Below are 8,567 nucleotides of genomic sequence, written 5' to 3'. Positions count from 1 at the left end.
AGGTATATGAATAGGAAGGTTTTAGAGGGATATGAGCCAAATGCTGGCAAATGGGACTAGATTTATTTAAGATATCTGGTTGACATGGATAACTTGGACTGAACACTCTGTTTCTATGCTGTCCAGCTCTATGACTCTATTTCACAGGATATCGATACTCTACTCCTTTTCCTCTGTGGCTTCTCACTTGCTACCTCTCCCTCTGGATACTATGAGGCAGCTGCTAGAAGTTACTGTTCCTGCTTGGGCTTGCTGACCAAGTTGTAACTGCTGTCTTCAAATTTGAAGCAAGGCCACAAAGACTCCAGGCACAGCGATGTTCTTGTCAAACTCATTAGCTGAAAGCTCTGGGGCAAATCAGAAAGATAACAGAATTCTATTGCAGGAATATCTGAGCCCTTACATCCATCATAATGAAGACTCATGTTATGCCTTCACACAGTGTGGCTTGGAAGCTTCCCAAGGCTATCAGTGTCATGTCTCTATTAGGACCAACAAAGTGTGTCATTCTATCAAAAAATATGTATCGCACAATCAAAATTTAGGGAAGTAGAATTCTTCCACTAAACCAACAGGGTAACATTCTAGCCCTTTCCCCAACATCATCCTCCTGTCCCACTGTTACCCCATCCAGCACAAGAATGGCACCTTTTGCACATCACAGAACAGTACAGTGTGTAACTGTGCCAGCTCCAAACCAATGTCTTCCAGTCCTAGCCATGGAATGTATTTCTGATATAAAAGGTTTTGGTCACACATTTAAGTACATTAGTCTGACTATATTTGCTTAGCTGACATGACAAGGAGGCAATTACTGTACACAATAAGTTGTATGGAGAAAGTGAGGTGCTGGAGATCAGAGCTGAAAATGTGTTGCTGGAACAGCGCAGCAGGTCAGGCAGCATCCAGGGAACAGGAGAATCGACGTTTCGGGCATAAGCCCTTCTTCAGGGCATAAGCCCTTCTTCAATAAGTTGTGTGCACAACAACTCCTAATTGCTTAAGGCAGCAATTCTCACTCTACATTCTTGAGTAATGAATGATCTGCCAAGGAAATACAAATTGAAATCAAATGAATTATTGAATTACTGCAGTCACAATTATTGCCCCTAGAAGGATGTCATATTTCATAAGTTTCACTCCAACACCCAAAAAACTAAATAGTAAGTGAAGTGAAGCATGGGTGGGATTTGCTGATGTGCAAGGTTATGGGGTGTAAAGCAGGAGATTGGCATTACTGCACCCACTTTGGTGTATGTGGTCAGCCATTTTGTGTAGTTATTGTGCATTCTGACACGGCAATGTTCCAACTTTGTGTTTTTGACAGTAAGTCCCAGGATGATCCCCTGCCCTTCCATGCTGTCTTTTGTGTTGCTGTTCTTGTGTTTCTGGTGACCTTTCAATTTCCCCATTCTTTTGAGCCTTTTTAAATCATTGTTAATGTTCCTATTTTATTCCTAATGCCATGGCTTTGTAAATTCCCATGCCCTTGTTGGCCATACATTCTTCTCACATAAAGGCCAGAGCGACCACGACCAAGTCAATTGCCCATTCTATAGCTCTCTGTAGTCCTATGCTATACAAAATCCCACTCTTTGAACTTGGACTGCTATTTTCATTGTAATCATTTCTCAGTGATGCACTGTAATGGCCCCCATCCTGAGAAACAAATTTCTGAATTTTCCCAGGATTCCATGGACTACCAACTGATAAATCCTCTGACCATTATTACTCAAATTCCTAGGATTGAAAAGTCTAGGCAGGATAACGCCAACTGAACGTGCCTCGAACTCAAGACTAATGCCTCCACAGTACCTTGTCTAACCTAATATGATCCCTGCATTTGACATGTAGAGCTCACTGTAGCTCAAACCCTTGTAATAGATCCCTGAACTCATGTAAGACCGAGGTTCTGACTAATCATTGCTAATACCAGGACTGGAATAGGATGAACCCCTTCATTGACTGAGTGGCCATAGTCCACCCTGACCCCACTAATGATGGCTCCACTTTGACTTTCTGACATGGCCATTTCCTTGAAGAAAGTGTAGTATGTGTTTGTCGTGTATGCTGCTGGCAGATGCTACAAGTCTAACATTGACATAACCCAATGCCATACAGTGATTGTTCAATACTCCCCATTGTGACAAGCTAGATTTGTCTCTGCACTAAGAAATGTCAGCCACAGAGCGTGGCAATCTTAACTTGGCACTAAAAAGCATGGGCACTAAAAAGCTACAAAGATCGCCAGACTCTAAGTAAGCACAGGTGAGTACTAAGAAAGCAAGCTCAAAGTGCAAAATGCAACCTGTGCAGATGCATTAGATACATCAATGCATAAAGCAATCTAGAGGAAGTATGCAAGTCATTGGTGTCCTTTAGGCCCAAAGAGAAGAGTTGACAGCCTGAAGTAATGCGCGGGTTGGTCAGCAAGCTGCTGCAATGATAAGGTGAAGCTAGTAGTTTAGTGATACCCAGTTGAGTAGATGAAGGATTGACGAAGATATGACCACGGAGCATGCGGGCTGTTGCTGTGAAGAAGCAATTGGAGGATAGCCAGAACAAGCAGCTGCTGCCAGCTAACTACTCAGGTTTATATGTTGGGAATATGCACGGCGGCATGGTGGCACAGTGGTTAGAACTGTTGCCTCACAGTGCCAGAGACCTGGGTTCAATTCCCACCTCAGGTGACTGACTGCGTGGAGTTTGCACATTCTCCCCGTGTCTGCGTGGGTTTCCTCCCACAGTCCAAAAATATGCAGGTTAGGTGAATTTGCCATGCTAAATTGCCTGTAGTGTTAGGTGTAGGGGAATGGGTCTGGGTGGGTTGTGCTTCGGCATGTTGGTGTGGACTTGTTGGGCTGACGGGCCTGTTTCCACACTGTAAGTAATCTAATCATCTAGTTTCCCAGTCAGGGAGAAGCGAAGTGGAAGTGACCATAAGGTGAGATGATGCAAATGCATGGAAATACGGTAGTCACCACTCACTGGTAAGGTTCTGAATTGGCCATTTATGGCTTGAGGGATAAATCAGGAAATATTTTCTTGGGATTGAGAATTATAACTTTTCATTCACAGCTTTTTTCTTACCTTTCTCAATATTACTCATGCCACACTGAGGAGGGGAAATTCTGCACATTATGTTTTTTACTTGCGCACAGAAACCTGTTATACATTTAACATTAATTTGCACATAATGTCCCATGATCTTTATGCCTACATGGCAGATTTTGGACAAAATTGTTTTGAAAGATTATTGTGACTGAGTGGGAATTCAAGTCCTAAGTATTTAATAAAATAATTGAAGAAAATAGATACTGAACATCTTCAATTTTAATCTTTACATTACTTTTGGTTGTCTTATATTTGTCTGTTCTACTGGAATGAGCCTCTGCAACCTTTGCCTCAGGTTTTGCCAATGGGCCAAAGAGCCTCTTTCAGCACTGCATAAACTCACTAACTCTGTGAGTTAATGTGCAGTTGTGATTACTGACATATGTTGTGTCCTATTTCCTTTTCTTATCTCTGCATATTTCTCCCCAACACTTCATTATGGCAATATCTCTGCTGTTGTTTGCGAGGATAAATTTAAATGACCCAGCATTCATTGAGAAAGTTGATCTCTTCTTCATGCACCAGAAGTATATTCACATCTGAAGTGAAACAGAGGAATGAGAGTTAGCCTTTCATATAGGTGAGCAAAGCAAGGGAAATATCTGGTGCAAGCACTAGCAGTTTGCATAGTTGTCTAGTTAAGACAACATAAGAGAAAGGAAGGAGATAGTATGAAGAAATTCTTTATGACATCTTTTCCAATTTTGTTTGTTGATCTAGCCATGGCTCTTGATGGCTTGTGATAGCCAATATGTTTTCTTTGGACTTTGGACAATGTGGTTATACCAGTTGATTCAGCTTTATATACTGAGAGTTTCCTGTCCAAAGTTGTGTATAATATTTTCTTGCAAGAATGAAAGAAATGTTGTTCAGTCGTACAGAACCTGAGTATTGCTCAGAAAAGGCATGCAATCGAAGCTTTTCATTTTGTATTCACCACTAAGTGCAATATGTAAAGCTTCAATAGCATGTGTTTTTTTGTCTGCAATACTGAAATTGTGTTAGTGACAATCTTGAGAAGCATGGTTATATCAGTATATAGTGCATCAGATATGAAGTATGTTGTGTTTGTCTGTTTCTTGTACTTAAAGCAATTGTGTCATGAATCCTTTTTGAGGGTTTGTTATTTGAAGCTAATATAATATACAGGTACAGGCAATAGGAACTGGGAGGTTACATTGGCACATCTGACCTGTTGAAAATGTGTTGCTGGAAAAGCGCAGCAGGTCAGGCAGCATCCAGGGAACAGGAGAATCGACGTTTCGGGCATAAGCCCTTCTTCGGCCCGAAACGTCGATTCTCCTGTTCCCTGGATGCTGCCTGACCTGCTGCGCTTTTCCAGCAACACATTTTCAGCTCTGATCTCCAGCATCTGCAGACCTCACTTTCACATCTGACCTGTTGCATTCTGTCTGCAAGTTCACAGATTTATCCATCACATTCTGTCTCATGATGGATGGGGATAAGCAGCAGTTTAAGATATGCTCTCTTAAAAGTGCGTGTGCATCATGTAAGGTACAGGGAGGTGCGCACTGCACTAGCAATGAGTGTGAGTCTGGGGAGAAGGATGTAGAGTGAAATGTGATGCAAAGTTTGTTGGAAAGTGAAGTGAAGCTTGGGAGGAATTTGTGGTTGTGTAAGGACATGGGGGAGAAAAGCAGGAGATTGAGATTAAGATGCTTATTTCATGAGCTGGTTCAGGCAAGACATGCCAAATAGTTTCTTTCTACACTGTAATCCTTTTGTGATTTTTGTGAGTAGTGAAGGTGAACAGAGTGAAGATAAGACAATTCTTACTGTGGCAACTTTCTTGAGCTCATTGAATGATTTATGACATTGTGGCCATTGTAGCTAAGCTCTCAGTAATGACCTTCTTGGCAAACTGTTCCCATTGGCAACACAGCAGTTGCCTGAAAGGCTGCCTTTTTCATAGGGGGTTGTTCTCTCCAGGACATAGACTGAACCCTGGCATTCAAGACAGTATTCAAGAAGATGACATTTGCATCTACAATCATGCAGTCATTTATCTGCAATCAAATGAACAGAAATCCTGATACCTAGCCTCCCAAACATGAATGTAGCAATGAATTGCAAAGGTACAGATGGCTGCACGTCTAGCTTGTGAATGTTACATGCATCCTGGAACAACACTAACAAACAGCTGCAGCAGCACAACAGGACACAACTTATTTTCTACTCCAGTAAACTGCTGACCCCCCAAAAAATCAAATTGCACATTTTTTTCAACTGCTTGTTGAGTGGCATGCACGCATTTTACTGGTTAACCATGAATTACTATTTTGGAGTGTGTCTTGGGCATAGGTCTGATGGGAAAATGCTGCTGTGTTTTAACAGTTATTCCTCAATATGCAGATGGGTGAATAAAGACATTTTTTAGATTAGATTACCTACAGTGTGGAAACAGGTCATTTGGCCCCACAAGTCCACACCGACCCTCCGAAGAGTAACCCACCCAGAACCATTTCCCTCTGACTAATGCACCTAACGTTATGGGCAGTTTAGCATGGCCATGCACATCAATGGAATTTGGGAGGAAATCAGAGCACCTGGACAAAATCCATGCAGACTCAGAGAGAATGTGCAGACTCCACACAGACACTTACTCAAGGCTGGAATCGAACCCAGGTCCCTGGCACTGTGAGACAGCGGTGCTAACCACTGAGCCAACCGTGCCACCCATTTGAAAGCTCCTTTCATTCTAAGTTAAATTTATTTGGTGTTCTGCTCATTATAACTGTAAACAGGCAAGTGAGCAATGATTCCCTAATATTTTTCATGGAGTTTTTATCATATGGTACTGATCTTTGTTGGTACAGATATGAGATAAGTCAATTGAGGAAAGCCTCTAAAATCACCATTTTTATAATGATTTCATTTACCAATAGTAAGTGAACTGTTCAGCATATTGCTTAGGGTGCTTTGAGGATTTTATGTGATGGTTGCAATCTGTCTACCTGTTAGGTAGAGTCATACAGCTTAATCATATTAATTAATTAATTACATCCATCAGGAGAGTATCAAATCGGTTAGTAAGATAAATGCAGTGAAACATGCAATGAAAAAACTTTTTTTTTAGTCTACAGTATCCCTATGTTGGGATCATACAGCTATTTGTGGTATTTGTCAACACTGTGCTAACTTGCTTTGCATTTCCATTCATACTTTTTCTCAATAACATTTTTTCAGTAAACTATCTCTCACAGTTTTCCTAATTTTTTTTTGTCTTCACTAAAAGAACATAAGATCTGATAGTAGAGCGTACATGAGTAAGGAAATAACTTCTAAATGAGTCAATGTTGATATTGCTTTAGCTTCGCTCAGTTATTTGGTATCACACTCAATGAATAGAAGCAGTTAAGATCTGGATGAGTTCTTGAGAGGTGCAGATGTGTTCACCTAAGCTCCTTCTAGTCCCAAGTACTTATGCCTTGCAATTCAATGTAAAGTCTACCTATAGTTATCATGCAATAAATTCCCTGGATGTGTAAAACAAGAGTATTCATTGTTTTGAGTCACCAGTAGTCAACCTCTACCATTCATAATTATACAGACTCTGGACTGAGTATAGAGAAAGAATTGGTGACAGAAAATTACCCAAACCAAAATATGAACAGCTCTCATGGAAAATGAAATTGTCATGCCATGGAAGAAACAAAGGAATAATGACATAATTCAGATCATTCTTCACCTTTCTTAATGCCTATACCATTGAGAGATGTTTTGTGACTTTCCAAATAGGTTATCTGCTAATCCTGTGAACTGAAGATTTAATACTGGCAAGGAAATTGAGGAATCAATAAAGAAAACACAATTAATTTCAGGACATAAAAATAACACAAGCACGAATATATACTTGCAATTTATTTTTGCTTTGGTAATGAAAGCAATTACAAAAGCAAAAGTTCAAGACGTACCTTTATATTTGCTTTCCGCATAATACTGCACGTACAGTTTACCGTCACACATGCAAACAATATTGTCATTTTAGAACAAACAGCATACTCTAACTTCTACTACAGAAGTTCAGGTTCTCCTGCACTCCTCTTGGACCTTGCTGCTGAAGGAAGGACATTCCTACGATTTATTGCCTCAATTGCACCACTCATTAGATTTATTTGAAACAATCTAGGGGAAAGCAGTGACACAGAAATGTCAGAAGTCCAGGATAACACTCTGGGGACATGTTTCAATCCAATCAAAACAACTGACAGAATTGAAATACAAAAAAAAGCTAAAATTGGAAGTTATGTTGACCATGAAACCATTGTCAATTGTTGTAAAAGCCCATTTGGTTCACTGGATTTAGTCCTTTAGAAGGAAATCTGCCATCTTTACCTGTTCTGACCTACATGTGACTCCATCTCATGACAATGAGGTTTTCTCTTAAATGTCTGCTGAAATGGCCCAGCAAGCCATTCAGTTATGTCAAAACAGTACAAAATTTTTAAAAAGGAAATAAACAACACTGTGGATGTACCTCCTCCATCTGAGTTGCATGGACCACAACACTCCTTATATCTTGTCTAGAGCAGTTAGAGATGGGCAATAAACGTTAGCCTGGCCAGTAATTGCAACTGAATTAAAAAAGAGTTGCCAGGTTTGATAATGCCAGTAATATAAGGAGCTATACAGATATAAAAATAACTATGTACGATTTATAACAAACAGTTGCTAGATTGCTACACACATTTCACCAAAAAGCTGTCCACATTTCATTGAGCACATTCATATTATGAAGCAATTCACTATCTATGCAGCAATCCATGACTACAGCCTGCTAACTTGAAACCAATATCTACAGTTCTTAAGCAGAATGTTTTTAATTACACAGAACATGTAACTATACATTTATTTGTCTAAACAGGCATTGTTTTACATGATATATTATGGTCCACTGTCAACACAAATACAAATGTTGAAATTTTCGCCAGCATAAGTCCACTGAAAGATTATTGTAAAGTTATTTGATTCGCTTTTCTCACATGTAAACAGATTGAAAGTATTGAAGCTATTCATGCATAATTAAGTTTTGAATGAACTATTTTAAATTTAATTATCTGACATGGGCCAATAGTCAAAACAATTTTAGTAGTCATTTTAAATATAAAGACTAAAAGATTGCCAGTGCTGACCAATGTATAATCCAATAATGACTAATATATCTGATTTTCAATGCATAGATATTTATAGATTTCCATCTGTAAAACTGTCAAATGAACGGTGGTTACTATAAAAACTGACTAGTATAAAATTTATTTAATTAGATAGACCAAGTAATTGAATATCAGTTGATGTAACTTTGACACTACAATTCTTTATTTACAGTAATGTTAAAATCATCAATGTTGCTGCTGTATTTAATGTGCTACTTTGGCAGTGTTGATGGGAGTTGCAATTGCCCAAATCCATATTGAAATGATTACAGTCACATC

This window comes from Chiloscyllium plagiosum, unplaced genomic scaffold, assembly GCF_037043375.1.
Source record: "Chiloscyllium plagiosum isolate Xiang-an unplaced genomic scaffold, Cpla_swu_hap1 HiC_scaffold_15, whole genome shotgun sequence".
Classification (NCBI taxonomy): Eukaryota; Metazoa; Chordata; class Chondrichthyes; order Orectolobiformes; family Hemiscylliidae; genus Chiloscyllium; species Chiloscyllium plagiosum.
This window is presented reverse-complemented; position numbering follows the sequence as displayed.